We start from the raw sequence: 14,889 nt of genomic DNA on the forward strand, positions 1-14,889 counted from the left end.
GCCTGCACCGCGACCATCTACAGTGTAAGTAAAATAATCTTTAATCAACCGCTAAGCATCCGTGCCTAATTCTAGTCTGCTGGCCAGCATTCCCCAACCTGCGTGCCAGGGCTGCTGGCCACAGCCTGCTGAGCTCCCCCGAGGGCCTTGGACCGCTCCCAGCCCGCACAGATAGGACCCAAAGAGTCACAGTGAATGGATCTGTGTCATGCTAGCAAGAAGTGGGTAGTGGTGTTCTATAAGGGTTGGTGCTTGGTCCAGTACTTTTCAACATCTTTATTAATGATTTGGATGTGGGGGTGAAGAGCTCACTGGCAAAGTTTGCTGTTGATACCAAGTTATGGGGAAGTGTGGTCATGCTTGAAGATAGGCTACAGATAAAGGCAGACCTAGACAGACTATCAAGTTGAGCAGATCAGAATCTGATGAAGTTCAATGTCAAGAAATGTAAAGTGCTCCACCTCAGGATGAGCAGCTCCCAACACACCTACAGGCTTGGCAGCACCAAACTTGACTAGCACCATGAATGAAAGGGACCTGGGGGTAATAATAGACCACAGTTATGAATATGAGCCAGCAGTGCAATGCTGTAGCCAGTAGGGCAAATAATACTCTGGAATGCATCAATCAATGCATCTCCAGCAAAACCAAGGAAGAGATTCTCCCACTCTACTCAGCACTGGTGAGACTGCAGCTGGAGCACTACATCCAGTTTTGGGTACGGCACTTTATCAAGGATGTGTTAAAGCTTGAAAAAGTCCATAGAAGAGCCACCTTTATGATCAGAGACTTGTGTGGCAAGCCATATGAGGAAGAGGGATCTGGGACTGTTCAGCCTGAAAAAAATAAGACCAGGAGGGGACTTGGTAGCAGCTTACCACTACGTCAGAGGAATGCATCAAGTGATCAATGAACAACTGTTCACCAGGGCACCCTTGGGGAAAACTATGAGTTTGAGTAATAGTCACAAACTCCTGGATGACCACTTCAGGCTCAACATTAGGAAAAACTATTTTACAACTAGTGTGACCAGACTGGAATAAATTTCTTCCAGTGGTGGTGTAATCACCTGTCCTGGAAATCTTCAAGAGAAGACTGGAAAGTCACCTTGCTGGAGTCACCTGACCCCCTGTTACCAAATTTACCCATTACTTTGGGGTGTACTCATTTATTAGGGACAGTTTCTAGGGTCTTGGTGATTCTGTCAATGTGCTGCTTGTGTTACTATATGGAGCTGTATTTCTCCCTTCTGCAAACCCTCACCCCCAGTGGAGCTATCTTGCAGGACTCAATCTCAATGGGACTGGGTTCCTCCAGTCACCAAATCAGTCATACACACAAACACACACAAATTAACGTGGCACGCCTGATCTGGCCGGGCTGATCAACATGGACAGGCTGACACCCTCATATGCCAAGAATCAGTTCATAAGAGCAACAATAAAATGCAGTCAAACACAAGCACACAGGTAAACAGAATCCCTCTGAATCCGGCTGGGTGTCCAGCTGACACCCTCATGGGCCAGCATTCAGTTCATAAGGGCACGTCTGAGTCAAACTGGGTCAATCAGCCTGTACAAGCTGATCCCCTTATGTGTTTCAAACTCAGCACGTCCCAATCTTTGGCCTCTTGATGAGCAAACCCCACAATAATTTAGGCTTCACAGGGATCTTTAGCATAGGTAAAAGAAGCGTTGCTGCAGAGCACAGGAGGAAAAAGAAGCAGAGAAGGAAAAATATACCCAATTACTACCAGTTTGCCTATAAAAGTTATTTATTACTAAGCATATGAAATATATAATAGTACTAGTAGTAATAGACATGCAAAAGAAAAACAAGCACAAACAATGACAATACTACCCTGGTTTCACTAAGTATTTGGGGAAACTTAGCTCAAGCTTAACTGATACAGTTCAGGTTCAGAAGTTTATGCCTAGAAAGAAGAGAGAGAACGCTGGGAATCTCACCGAGTCCACAATACCCAGGCTGCAAAGCTGACAGGCACAGTCCGTAGCACAATCCTTGAAGAGAGAGATGATCTGTTCTTCCAGCATCCCAAGAACAACAGGGGATGGTGTCAGCACAGGAGTTTTCTTCTTCTTCTTTCTTTCTCCTTCCTCCTGCTTCTTCTTCTTTTTTCTTTTTTCTCCTTTTTTTTTAAGCACACACACTTACAGATTTTTATACCCTCAGTTCAGCTGCTTTGAAGCACCCTCAGTAGTGTAAATCATTGTCTTTTCTATTGACAAGGGGTTATCTGGTTTGGACCATCTCAGGAAACTGATTGATGATCAGGAAACACTTAAGATTAGGGAGTAACCCAAATACTTGGGAGCCAGCTTGAGATTCCTATGGATGGCAGATATCCTGATGGGATATCTCATGGTTTCTTCAGGAACAATAGATAGCTTGCAGTATCAGGATTTTGGATTTTTACTTGTTGTGCACAAGCCTCAGCTTAGCATGACTTTTCCAGATTTTACTATAGTCTTTTAACAGACTTAAAGCAATTATTGGGGTGCTCATAACCTTTTGTGGAGAGGACTCCCACCAGTCGTCTCGGGAAAGATATGACAACACCTGGGATTAGGGCTCCAGCAGGCTGGATGCTGTGATGAACCCTTAACCATTGTTCAAATGTTGCCCGTACCCCCTCGGACTCGGTCTCTTGCCTCAGCATTCCCTAACCCGGCAACCGAGTTTTAGTCAATCAAGTTTAAATAGGCCTCCCATACTGGGACCGGGGAATGTACGGCCCGAGATGCCTATTAAACTTAGAGCTGTGTGTCTGGGGGGAGAAAAGTCCTTAGCAAATCCAGATTAGAACTGGTCTGATAAATGCTGAGCTGGGTGTGTGTGAACATGGTTTAATTAACATTGGAAGCACAGATTCCCCATCATGCAGCGCTCTCCTGCTTCTCTGGTCCCAGAATTCACTGCAGTCTCTGCTTCAGGCTTTCTGTTTTCCATCTCTCATGTAAATGAATGGTCATCTGGTTCCATCTCAGATGCAGATGAGACCTAGGGCAGTTGTTCACTCTTATCACCCTTATCTGGAGAGTTTTAGGTGCGTCTCTCACTGCATCTTAATCAGTTTCGTTTAGGTAGAGGAGGGGAGGGAGGGAGGGAGGGAGGGAGGGGGGGGGGAGTCCTTTGTGAGTCAGACAGACTGCATCCTGTGCCAGGGTTCCCCAAGAATACAGAGCTGAGGCGTAACACCCCAGTTATCTTTCTTGCTTGGTGCAGGGGGCTTTTGATGTCCCTTCCAGCTTTACAATCTATAAATCTACTTGGATAGACAGTTCCACTAGAGCAAATGTGTAGCAGCCTTTAAAAAAATGGACCCACCTGAACAGAATGGGAAGGGCTGCCTGGCAGAGAGACAGAGTTTGTCCCAGAGGGGACACTGTAGTCTCTGAGGGCAAGTGAAGCTGTTTTGGGAGCAGTGCTGTTGGAAGTGGGAGGGGTGATGTAACCCCAGCAAAGTTTTGAAAAAGAGCCATTAGCAAAAGCCCGGGAAGGGCCCTGAACTGGAATTGGCTGAGAGGCTTGGATAAAAGGGGAGCAGTTTTTTTTTTCCCACGGGGGGGAGAGGGGAACAAGAGAGAGAGGGGGCTGAGGGACATGCTGGAGACCAGATTCAGAGTCTCAGCACAGTGGTCCCTTGGAGAGCCCCTGAGAGAGGCCTGCAGGAGCAGCAGTGGAGAAGCTGCGGCAGCAGGAGCAGACAGGGACTGCTGGTGTGGAGAATCCAAGCTTGGAGAGGCCTGACTGCAGCCGGTGTGGCTGGGTGAGCACAGCATAGCCTGGGGGGGACTACCAGAGTCTGCCCTAGTTTTCCTGATGGGTGAGGGGCCCCAGGGTCAGGCAAAGCCCAGGGAGGGGCTGCATTTGCCAGGGCTGTGAGGCTGGCTGGGGCAGGAGGGGTTTTACAGCCTGCAGCCCAGACAATGCTCACAGCAGAACCAGGGAAGGGGGTCAAAGGCAGGGGAAGGCTGTCTTGCAGTAACTGCAGAGGAGTTGCTGCTTGCTGCCTGGAGACCCCAGGAGCACGGAGATGGACACCAGTTCCAGGAAGCGTCCACAGACCCCGTGCAGGGACACAGACAATCCCGCTTCCTGAGATACCCCACCAGGGAGGGGCAGTGCACATGGGATCCCCAGTACACTGTGGAAGTGAGAGACTGTGTAAATAAGTTCAAGAGGGTTTATTAGTCGGTATATCCATGTGCTTATTTAATGATTATTTGTTATGTTGTAAATAAATATTGTAAATAGTTTGAGACTTGTCTGCGAGGGTGCTTGATTGTAAGGGGAGGTTCTCCACTTGGGGGCACTGCAGCAGCTTCCCAGGGGGGCTGGGCAGGGCTACTGGCTACTGGGTATCCCAGGATCCCATTTTTCAGGTGAGAGTGCATGTAGTGTCACACCCAGGGTTACATTGTGGGGGCTTGTCCCTGATTTCTGTCTGTGTACCCATTTTAACAGGTGCCATGTACCCATAGCTAAGCGTCTCCCCCATCTTGCAGCAGGCTTTTTTTTTTTTTTTGATTTGCTTGTCCCAAATAATTTTTCACTCCATTGTGAGAGTGTTGGTGTGAGGGTTCTCAATTGTTATGGCCATGGCCGAGCTTCTGCAGTGGTGCATGGAGGTGCAGGTGAGCCCAGGGAGGGTGATTGTGATTACCAACATCCCCAAGGGCCTTTCGGCCGAGGCCATTCGGGATCTGCTCAGGGGGTCGTCTCAATGCCTTAGACTATGTCAGGTGCGTGGAGTGCACCCTGATGGGAGAGGGGACCATCAGATGGCAGTATGTGAACTGACAACCGCAGTGGATGCCCTGCGTATTCCCTGGATGCTAGAGTTCACGGATGAGGAAGTCTGGGCTGTAACTCTAGTAGATAGGGGGCCTGTGCCTCACCCAGACTCTGGAGGAGAATCTGAAGAACCCCCCTCCAGAGGAGCTGAAGACTTTGCTCCAGCTGCCCCAGGTAAGTGTGGGATGGGCTCCAGAGCGCCAGATCCAGAGTGGGCAAAGGCATTGGGAAAAGCCCTGAAGGAGGCATTCCAGCCATCACCTGAGTCGGTTGCCTACAAGAGGCTCCGCATATTCTCAGGAAAGGACCCACTCCCCCCCAGGGGAAGAGATTTTTAAGGCTTGGCATTCCCATGTGACGGAGACTTGGCCTCATGGGCAGTCTCAGAAGAGGAGAAGCAGAGGCAGCTGCTGGAGAGTCTCCAAGATCCAGCTTTTGAAGTGGTTCCAATGATTAAGCAGAACTCCAATATTTCGGTTCTCCAGTGTCTCGGACTTCTGTCTAGTGTCTTTGGAAAATCAGTGCAAACTGAGGCTTTGTTCCTGGAATTTAATAGGACATACCAAAAAAAGGGGGAAACAGCCTCAGCTTACATCCTGTGATTAGAGAGAGTGTTACAGCAGCTAGTGGCCCAAGGAGGACTCACTTGGGAGATGGCCGGCAAGGCTCACTTGCAGCAGCTCTGGGTAGGAATGCTTTATGATGAGCAGCTGGTAGGGGAGCTCAACCTCACTGGGAGGAGAGAGACTCCCCCTACATTTGGGCAGTTGCTTAGGGAAATTAAGGAGGCTGAAAGCCTACAAGCTGTTAAGGCCTCCATCAAAGTGGTAACACCAGCACCAGCCCGGGTATTGGCGGTGGCTCCATGCCCACCACGAGCATTGGTTGTCGAGATGCTGATGGTGCCTGACTTTGATAATGATGCCCCACAGCCACTAGCCGTGCTGCACCAGCAAGCCCGGGTGACACGGGGAAATCAACCCAGGGCTTCCCGAGGCTCACTAGCTATCAGGTCACAATGGCCTCGCCAGTCTGAGGGGAGAGAGAAATTTTGTTACAGGTGCAGGGAAGACAGACATTTCAAGCGCCAGTGTACAAGTCAGGGAAACCCGCCCTGGTATGGCAGCAACTGCAGGCAACAAGGGAGGAGCCGGGAAATGGTGGTGAGACCCAGGTAAGGAGCCAACCCGAGTCTCAGCTCCCCCCAGGCTCTGACAGTCCTGGAATCCCAACTTGGTTTCCCCCAGGACTAGTGGGGCCTAGGGCAGAGGTCCCTGTGGTGATAGAGGAACGGAAGTGTATTGCTGTGTTAGACAGTGGTTCACAAGTAACTATCATATTCCAGTCTTTCTATGACAAGTTTTTGAAGCATCTACCGCTGCAACCACTAACTGGGCTGGGGCTATGTGGCTTAAGCCAAGAGGTCTACCCGTACAGTGGGTACATTACTGCCCAGCTAGAGTTCCCCAAGGAAGTGGCCAGGGTATGCAAATCAGTGGTTGTTACTGCGCTTGTGTACCCAGATCCTAAGTGGATGCGGGGGGCCAATATAATTGTCAGAACCAACTCCAGTCTGTTCCAGGTGCTAGTGCAAAGTTGTAGGCAAAAGGCCGGGAAGCAGTAGTTAACAGCTTTGCCCATGCATGCCCTTTGCACTGGACCATATCAGTGGATTGAGACCTCGGCCGGCCCTGAAACTGATGTCAGGCTGGGAGCTTTGTATTATGCAGACTCCCTAAAAGGTGCCTGCATGAGGCAGACAGTTTTTACTCACTGTCCCTAAGGGCATTGCCCGGACCCATTACAAGAAGCTGGCTGTGGTAGAGCCACCTAAGAATGACCTCGGGCACCTTGGGGTCAAATGCACACTGTCACTGGTTCAGGACCGATTTTATTGGCCTGGGATGGCCAGAGATGTCTGAAAGAAATGTGAAACTTGTGCACACTGTGTGCAGCGGAAAACTTTGCCGACTAGGATGGCTTACCTGCACACCATCAGCAGTTCAAAGCCCTTGGAGCTGGCATGTATTGACTTCCTAACAATTGAAACTGATCGCAAAAACATCAGCAATGTACTAGTAGTCACAGATCACTTTACCAGGTATGCCCAGGCCTGCCCCACCAGGGACCAAAGGGCCACCATTGTGGCAAAGGTTTTATGGGAAAAGTACTTTGTAGTGTATGGCCTTCCGGAGCAGATCCACTTTGATCAAGGGCGAGACTTCAAAAGTCACCTATTAAGAGAAATTTTCCAGATGGCTGGTATCTGGAAGTCATGGACCAGTCCCTATCACCCCCAAGGGGACCCTCAGCCAGAGAGGTTTAACCGGACTCTTCTTAATATGTTGGGTACACTGAGGAATGAACAGAAGGATTGTTGGAGCCAACACCTAGCTTTTTTGGTGCACGTGTACAACATTACCAGAAATGATGCCACTGGAGCCAGCCCCTACTCACTCATGTTTGGAAGGGAGACTCGACTACTGATAGATCTCTGCTTTGGGGTTGTCAAGGACCAGGATGAGTCTGAATCATATGGGCAGTATGCTCAAAAGCTGAGAGAGAGACTGAGGTGAGTGTACCGGCTGGCAATGGAGACTGCCCATCAAAACACAGCCCGGCACAAGCAGAGGTATGACCTTCAAGTGCATCAGCAAGGCCTACAGGTCAGAGACAGGGTGCTGCTGAGGAACCTTGGGGTGGTAGGAAAACACAAAATTGCTGATAGGTGGCGGCCCTCTCCTTATGTTATTGAAAGACAACTTGGGAATTTACCAGTCTACAAAATACGCCCTGAAAATGGAAGGGGCCCAGAAAAGACTGTGCATAGGAACTTGCTCCTTCCAGTAGGGGAGTTGGTGGGACCCCCATTGACAAGAGAAGGGGGTCATGAGTCCCCACGGAAAAGTACCACACGGCAGCGGATCCGTTGTGCAAAGCAGGAAGGGCATGAACTCACTGGACGCTGGCACAAGCCCATAGTGAGTCTGAAGAGGACTATTCTGAAGGGTTAGACCTAGGTACTAGGGTCGCCTGGCATCACTTGGAGCCTGAGGACCCCGTGGACCCCAGTGTGAGGCCCATCCCAGGGGGTTCCCCTCAGCCTGGGGAGAGTAGTAGCCCAGTTCAGAACACGACAGGAGTCTCATCAAATCCTACTGCAGGCAGCCCCGGTGCAGAACAGGAGGGCGATATTAATTGGGACCAGGAGTTGGAGACCCCACGTGGTCAGGGTTGGAGTCCTGATGGCACTGAAGAAGTTAGCTCCAGGAAGATAGTGCTTGATACACCCCAGCCCATTCAGATAAAGAAAGGAGTATCCCAGCTGACATAAGATGCGTCGGGAGCCAGCGGTGAGGTCTCCATCTCTTCATCATGAAGTACTAAGGGACTGAGACTGCATCCAGCCTGGTTTGCTGGGACAGGGAACCTTGACATGGGGGAGGATGTAGCAGCCTTTAAAAAAATGGACCCACCTGAACAGAATGGGAAGAGCTGCCTGGCAGAGAGACAGAGTTTGTCCCAGAGGGGACACTGTAGACTCTGAGGGCAAGTGAAGCTGTTTTGGGAGCAGCCCTGCTGGAAGTGGGAGGGGTGATGTAACCCCAGCAAAGTTTTGAAAGAGAGCCGTTAGCAAAAGCCCAGGAAGGGCCCTGAGCTGGTTTTGGCTGAGAGGCTTGGATAAAAGGGGGAGCAGTTTTTCCCATGGGGGGGTGGGGGGGAACAAGAGAGAGAGAGGGGGCTAAGGGACATGCTGGAGACCAGATTCAGAGTCTCAGCACAGTGGTCCCTCAGAGAGCCCCTGAGAGAGGCGTGCAGGAGCAGAGTGGAGAAGCTGCAGCGGCAGAATCAGGCAGGGACTGCTTGTGTGGAGAATCCAAGCCTGGAGAGACCTGACTGCAGCCGGTGTGGCTGGGTGAGCACAGCAGAGCCGGGGGGGGGGGGGGGACTGCCGGAGTCTGCCCTAGTTTCCCTGATGGGTGAGGGGCCTCAGGGTCAGGCAAAGCCCAGGGAGGGGCTGCATTTGCCAGACCTATGGGGCAGGAAGGTTTTTACAGCCTGCAGCCCAGACACTGCTCACAGCAGAACCAGGGAAGGAGGTCAAAGGCAGGGGAAGGCTGTCTTGCAGGAACTGCAGAGGAGTCGCTGCTTGCTGCCTGGAAACCCCAGGAGCACGGAGATGGACACCAGCACCAGGGAGCACCCACAGACCCTATGCAGGGACACAGACAATCCCGCTCCCTGAGATACCCCACCAGGGGCAGTGCACACAGAATCCCTAGTACACCGTGTGCAAGTGAGAGACTGTGTAAATAAGTTCTAGAGGGTTTATTAGTCGGTATATCCATGTGCTTATTTAATGATTATTTGTTATGTTGTAAATAATTATATCTTGTAAATAGTTTGAGACTTGTCTGCGGGGGTGCTTGATTGTAAGGGGAGTCTCTCCACTCAGGGCACTGCAGTAGCTTCCCAGAGGGGCTGGGCAGGGCTACTGGCTACCCCAGGATCCCATTATTCAGGTGATGGCGCGTGTAGTGTCGCACCCAGAGTTACAAATGTATATCAGAAGCCTCTCTGCACATTGTATCCAACAGTCACAGAATTAATGTGATGAACCCATTGCATTCTGAAAGAAAAAAGAAACACTAAACAAAAAGTAATAGGAACCATTCCATATAGGTGTGTCCATAAGAAAAGCAGAATCAGGCCCTTATATTTATATGTGCAGGTCAATATAAATTCTTGGCATCTGATCCATGTCAGGTGCACCTGATACACATGGCAGAACAACTTCATTCATTCTCTGAGAACTTGTAATTTTGCAGCAGTTCACTGATGCATGCTAATTTACAAGACTCATTAGCTTTTAAGCAAAAAATGAGAATGAAAAAAGGAATCAGTTATGCAATACAGTAGAAAATCATTGCCAAACTAGATGCACCTTCTGAAAATGCTTGTGCTTTTGCTTATTTCATACTGGCTCTTTATCTCAACACTATGATTATCAATAACATTAGAAGCAGCTGTCATCCCTGCTTGTCTCCCAGTTGATCACATTACCAGATGATTATTGTAAAACACATGCAGATTAAAATACCAAAATTGTATCAAATTGCCGAGGTTACTTAAGTGGATTGATAACACTGCATAGTCTTCATGAATGCACTGTTTTCCTGGGAAACCAATGACAGATACATAGTTTCTTAGGCCCCCTCTACATATTACATTTATGCCATGAATAACACATTAATTGTAAGTGGCAAGGATGCTACATATGCATCCTATTTCAGGCATCATTATGAAAATGCTTATGGCACCTCTTCGTGGGAGCCCAATGGCCGCGGGTTACCTGAAAGGAACGTCACCACGCTGCAGAGGGAATGCCTGGTGTGCCTGAAGCCTTATTAGCCTGGCAGGTGAGCTGGATTGGAACCCTCAATGCCCTGGGACCTATTTTCAGCTGGTTGACTCAGCTGAGAGATGGAGGGGGAAGAGAAGAGTGAGAGTGAGCGTGAGCAAACAAGTGAGTTTGAGCGAGTACAGGCTGGGTGGACCCACTGACCACCCAAAGTGAAGAGACTTTACTACCCTGGTAATGGGGAGGCAGACCAGTCAGAGAGCTAGGAGGAGCTCAGGAATCACAGAGGGTGTTAATCATTGCAACGATTCATTAATTATTATGGCGGTGCGTTAATTAGCCTGATAAGCGGCAAAAGTGGTGGGGCAAGGATTACGAGTCCAGGTGGGCTGAGAGCAAGGCGGAAGCTGAGCGCATCAGACATTTTTGTTTCCTTTGTTGTTCTTCTTCTTCCTTTTTTTTTTTTGTTTTGGAAGCTGAGTCCCACAGGGGCTGTCTATCATCAGAGTCAGACCCGGGTGAACACCACCCCTTCCAGAATTAAAAATGGTCCATCAAGTCATGGCAGGAGAGAACTAGGAGGAACCCCAGTCTGGGCTTTTTCCCCAGCGTGGACAGGCAGGTGGATGTCATCAGGGTGCGGAGGACCATGTCCCTATGCAGTGATTCCCCAACAATCATAAAATGGAAAATCAGCAAAAAAATGTGCTGATTTGTCCCAGTTTGGCCCTGGCAGTATCATTAGCACCCACATGGATGAGCAGCATGGGATAGTAGTTAGAGGACTGGATGAGTCTCAGCAATCTTTCTTGAGCTCCTAACAGGCAGCAGGCCTATTCAGCCAACAGGGCAGGTCAAAAGATGCCTCTGTGACCCACAGGAAGGAGTTATGAATCACCATCTCCTATTTCCTCTTAGCAGCAGTTGTCTCAATCCTCTAACTGCTAGGCTTGACCTCTCCTACCAGCAGACCAGGTTCCTATTCATCTGATGCCAGAGATTCATATCTCTGCCTGAACAGGTGTAAGTTCAGAAAAGGTGTGCTGTCTGTTGTCAGAGGTCACAAGCTTCCAGTTTCCACCCTTCTAAGTATCTGCATCTTCAATGTCTTCTGGTGCCTTCTGTGGCTATCCCTCTTCCATGATGCTGGAGGCCTCTGTGCATCAAGCTGATGGGGGTTTCATGCTTGTGGGTGGCTTTTGAGCCTATTTACCAGCTTCCTTACCTGATTCCTAAGAAAATACACCAGGAAGCACCTCTTCTACAACAAACACTCCCCCATCTGGCAGGGACATGCAGACTACAGTCCTTGGAACACCAGAAGCCTTGGTGGACAGTGGCTGCACCTGGGCAGAGACAGCACAGCTAGAAGCAGAGAAAAAGCTGGCAGTTGCAGAGAATTTGGCATTATGATGTTTTTCAGCCATCCTTTTGATTTTCCTGCTAGCTCCTTTGTCATCAGCAGCTACTTCCTGAAAAAAAAAAAATCTCTTCCTCCTTTACCTGCTTCTACTCAGAAAGCTTACAGTGAAGGAAGGGTGAGGAACTGTCTAGGCAAACTCCCAAGTGAACTCCCAAGCGAACTCCCCTGTTTGCTGGCTGGTGTGCTAGTCCTGGTGGTGCAGATAAAACAGGAAACTCTATAATTTAAGGAGCAATTGTAATCTATGTAATATGACTAGTCATGGCTCATAGTTGTCAGGTAGTTGAGAACATATTGCTAGGTATACAGGGTCTTATTTTATAATCAAAATGTGCTTTTTCTTAATGTGTTTTTGAGTAGCTTCAGTATTCAATTTTAACTTAGCAAGAACATTAAAAAGATTTGAGTGTGTGTGAACTATAGATTCATTTTCATAGTCATTTGTCTGTGGTATACTATGCTCCTAACATACAGTGGGGTCATACCTTAAAAAGATCCCTTGGTAAACTCTGTCTCCATTGATTTATATCCCGAAAGAGAGTCAGTTAGTGATTTCACTGACCCTGCTCACAGTACAATGACTTATGCCCCACTTGTTCTAGGATTTTGATATAATGAGTTGCAGGAAAGGGGTGCTATTAGCTCATAGAAGCACACTATAGAGAATGCTCTTTGTTGAACACTAATTAGTTTATTTGATTTTAATTGTGTAGGTCTTACCTTACAGGTGCAAAGGACAATGCTATTTTCAGATATTGTAACCTAAGACAGTTGAGCTCTTTAGTTTCATGACCCATTTTGGAGTGATTTTTTTACTCAGCATGTAACTAATGCTGAATGCAATACATTATCTGAATGGATTTTTGTTTTTCAATCTGTAAAGTGTTTGATTTGTGCTTATTTTAACTTTAGGCTTTTGAGGAGCTGACTGTTGAACTAGACTTCCTGCTAACCAAGAACAGACCTAAATCTGTTTCTGGCAGGTGACTATATTTCATACTTAGCCTCAAAGATTGTATTGTGTCAATATGACTAGAGCTTCTGAAGTGAATGTTGCTCACAGCCAACGCATTTATTGCAAGTCAATTATATTGCATTTGATTTTTATGAATATCTGAATGGGTAATCTTAATGAAGTTATATGACAGGTTTCAGAATCAAGGAACTGTTTATTTAGAAGAAGCTAGAGGTATTTTTTAAGCATGGAAAGGCTGTTGAGAGATAACATTTAGTATTGAATATATTATCAGAAGTCAGACTGATTTCACACTGAAGGCCAGATTCAGGAAATTGGGTACCAAAACTGCAATTTTTAAAAGTGATCAGGACCCATAACAGAGGCCGACATTTTAAGTAAGCTCAGCTCCCATTTAGACACCTAATTTAAGTAATTTTTTTGTTTTCAAAAGTGCTCAGAGCTCCTGAGAAAACAACACCCTAATGATGTCCCACTGAAAGGCAATGGGAATATATTTCCACTGTCTCCATGAAGCATAACCCATCCAGTTGTTCCTGTTCTGTATACAGTGAAGGTAGACTCCTATTACCTCTGTAGCTTTGTAATTACATACAAGTCCCAGTTACATGATATGATGCATCTAACTGCTATGCAACATGCCTTTTTCAGTTTTGAATCAGTTATGGTTATTTATGAACCATGTAACTAGCTCTGTCCATAAAAAGTTCAGTGCAGCCACTAAGCTCGCTCAGGAGCATCCTCTCAGGAGGTGCACATATCTATTGTTGAACTTTGCACCCTGAAGTGATACTATCACACTCCTACATTATATCCACAGTCTGGGCAGAGGTGTTCCATCTTCTTCTTCCCCATAAGCTGCCTTGCAACCCCCCTGCCTCAGACTTGGGAAAATGCAGAAGAGGCACCCAGAACAAGTGAGTGCTAATCTGGCTGTGGAGAGCCCTGACCAGACTAGAGAGCTCAGAATGTAAAGAAGGCTGTAAGGGAACATGGCCAGGCCAGCCACCTTCCCTCGAGCCTCCCTTGAGGACCCTTCAGTAGGACAAGTGGTTTTACCTTCCCCAGAGTGAGTGGTGTAGGCTAGACTAGGTGGCTGTGAAGTAAAAAATAAAATTTCCTTTACTCCCCAGGTTCCCAAGATGGTCCTCACAGCAGACTGCATCCCCTGCTCCCTGCTACCATCACCTCAGGTGGTCTGCACCTACCTCAGGATTGTGGGACACATGACACTTCCAATCTTCTGGGAGTGGGAGAGGAAGGGAGCACAGTCTTGGATCAAGGCAAGGATTTGGAGGGAAGCTTATAAGCTTATGCCCAGGCAAGCCATAGACTGAGCCTCTGAGTTCAGGTGACCCTGAGTCAATGCCTCTTAGTGCTTCACAACCCTCACCCAGGTGTGCCATGTGCAGGGCCCGGTGCTCCATGCCTATGAAGCCAAACAAGGAAGATTCTATTAATAGGCTCATGCTACATCTACTTTGACTCTAGAGATGCATTTAAGCCACATTGAACCTGATGAGACAGCTAGTAACAGTCATAGAGACTGTGGAGACTGTCATATGCAGGTGGACCAGATACCAGATCAAGGCTTCCTGATCAAAGTTCCCATGAGATTCCAGCATGCCTTGCTGGATCTTTATATTGGCCTACCTCCTCAGTTGCTCCATTTTTTTCTGGATGGATACAGAAGTTCTGCTGTGGTCCTCCACTGTGTTAGCCTGCTGCTGCAGCTCTCCCCACAGATGGTTATGCTTGAGAGTAGTTCTTCATCAGAGTCCTCAGATACTACACTATAAAATGGTTTATAACCTTCAGCTCCTTGGTGGGAGAATTTGGGGAGTTATGATGGGGCATCACAGAGCATCTGTCTACACCACCAACAATGGGAAATCTTCAGGCATAACCATTTAAGAGGAGCATGGGGCTGCCTGATCAGTCAAAGATTACATGATGGACAATATGCTTCCACATGTGGCCACAACAGCTAGAAAGGGGGTGGGGGGAGGGGGGGAGATTTTTCTGACCCTGGGCTCCATATGCTGGGAAACGGAATTGGCTGAGCCTCTAGGTGTGTTGGCTACAAATGTCCAACTCGAGATCCTTAAAATTCTGGTTTATTAGGCGGATTGAAACACTGTAATGACGTTAACTCATAAACCTTGGGGCTGGTCCCCCCCCCCACACACACACACATGCACACATACAGTAGCAAGCTACAAGAGTCCGGTATACCTATTGTACAAGCACTGGAGTCTGCCGTTGATGGCCAGTTGAGGCTTCTTTCAGCGTAGTGTTATCCTCCAGAAG

Source organism: Alligator mississippiensis, chromosome 8, assembly GCF_030867095.1.
Source record: "Alligator mississippiensis isolate rAllMis1 chromosome 8, rAllMis1, whole genome shotgun sequence".
Taxonomy (NCBI): domain Eukaryota; kingdom Metazoa; phylum Chordata; order Crocodylia; family Alligatoridae; genus Alligator; species Alligator mississippiensis.